We start from the raw sequence: 2,434 nt of genomic DNA, 5'->3' as shown, positions 1-2,434 counted from the left end.
AAAAAAAAAAAAAAAAAAAAAAAAAAAAAAAAAAAAGAGGATCGGAGAAAGATTTTTACCAATCTCGTTCTGATTGCTATACACAGAACCAGGAGATCACTATTTCCCTGGATTTTAGCATATCTCGATCCTAAACTTTCTCTTTATTGTCATTTCTGTCAAAGATCTTACAAAATATCCTCATATCCTTCTTCCCTTTCTATCTCTCCCCCTGGTGTGCCTCCTGTGCCCTCTGACTAGCACATATCCTTCTGTGCTATCCAACTGAACCGGCAGTTTCTCTCCGGCCAAACCCCCCCTTTTGGTATCAGAGCCTTGTTTATTTTATAAGAAGTTTTCAGTTTATCTAATGTTCTCAGTTTATTTAAATTATTTCAGTCTTATAGAAAATATTGTCAATGAATATAATAGAATTCATAATAACTATTTTAGAATTGAATATCTTGATATAAACTCTTTATCAGGGATAGTAGAAGTAGATTTATCAAATAATAAATCATTATATTATGTAGCACCAGATTTTCAATTAAAAATAAAAGAATTACCAAAATATATAAAAATAAAAGTTATGACAAAAGGATATGATTCATTTAAAGGAGATAATTTAATGATGTGTATAGGATTGATAGGAAAAATAACTAATAATTCTACAACAAATTACAAAGTCTCGATTGGAGAAGTTATTGAAGGAATAGGATCTAAATATAGTAAATTATTAAAACCTCCAGAAATTGACCCAATGATATTAGCAGGACAAGAATGGAATTTAAGTAGAATAACAGAAGATAAAGATTCCAATACAGTTTATGTACCAAGAGACAGTCTAATATATCAAGATAGTAATAATAATTATAGATTAAGATTTTTAGATTATGAAACAAGACCAGGAGTTGAAAATAGTACAGCAGATACTATAGATAATGAAGAACGAGACAGATTAATAAGAGAATTAGAAAATCAAAACAACAGTGATAATGGAAGATAGGATAATAACACAGGAAGAAATAAAAATACTAAAACAATATGATAAGTATGGTCTAATAGGAACATTATTATATAAAAGAAAACTAGGTATTGAACTCTTTAAGGAAGACAGGATAAGATTAGAAAACTTAGCAATAGAATCAAAAGTTATAACAGAAGAAGAAGAATTAATTGATAGAGGCGATAGATTTATTATAAGGAAATTAAACATTACCGATAAAATTAGTGAAACAAGTGAAATAAATCCTAGATTATTAATTAATGAAGAAATTAATGAAGATATAAATGAAAGTTTAGAATCTGATATAGAAGAATTACAAAATATTGAAGCAATGAATGATGTTACCTATGATCAAACAAGACCATATGGACCGAATAACCCAAATATGGCTTGGGGAAATAGACCAAGATGGAAATTAGAACCAACAGAATTAGAACAACCAAAAGATGATTTTAAATTCTATAAACCTAGAGGGAAAAAATTGCCAATAGAAGAACCAGTAGTTTTTGCAGACAAAAAAGAATCAGGAAAAATATTAAATATAGGATATCATGATCCACAGAAGTTAGATTCAGTACTCGATATTTGGAAAAGCAAGGTTATAAATGATTGTTTAAACTTTAAAGAACAACTAGATACAGATGAATTATATCAATATCTAGAAACATTTTTAGGAGAATCAATGAAAGCAAATTGGGAAAGATATAAAGTTGAATATCCAGAAGAACTTAGAACATTAAAAACATTTGGACCAAATCCATATAATTTTGTTAATAAAATACATATGTTAGCAACAGGAAGAGATCCTAATAGTTCTCGAATAGAACAACAAACAGAAGCATTAGCACAACTTGAGAGATTAGTTTTGACAGACTATAGGTATGCAAAAAGTTTCCTAAAAGAATATTATTATTTTGCAAGTATAAGCGGTAACTACTTTACCCAATCAGTAAAAGATAAATTATTTCAAAAACTACCAGGACAACTAGGAGAAGAAATAAGACAAAAATGGCACCCTATAAATGATATACCAGAAAATGATAATATTGGTATTAGAATACAACACATTATAAAATGTTTAAAAGAAAAATGTATAACCATACAAATCCAACAACAATTTCAGAAAGAACAATATAACTTTTGTAAAGATATATACGTACCTCAGATATATGGAAGAGAAGGAAAAGATATTTATAAAAGAAAACAAAATATAAGAACTAGACTGCAGAGACCCCAATATAGGCCTCGATACCAGAAAAGAAGCAGTTACAGAAGACCACAAAAGAGATATTATCTTAGAAGATCTGATGCAAGAAGACCATTTTTAAATAAAGATCATCATGCTAGGATGTATGATCCAGATAGAATCTATAAAAGAAAACTAAGATGTTTTATATGTGATAGAGCATCAAAGTGTCCAAAAAGAATAAATGAGGATACAAAGAGATC

The sequence above is a fragment of the Macadamia integrifolia genome, chromosome 8 (assembly GCF_013358625.1).
Source record: "Macadamia integrifolia cultivar HAES 741 chromosome 8, SCU_Mint_v3, whole genome shotgun sequence".
Classification (NCBI taxonomy): Eukaryota; Viridiplantae; Streptophyta; class Magnoliopsida; order Proteales; family Proteaceae; genus Macadamia; species Macadamia integrifolia.
Note: the sequence above shows the minus strand (reverse complement) of the source record.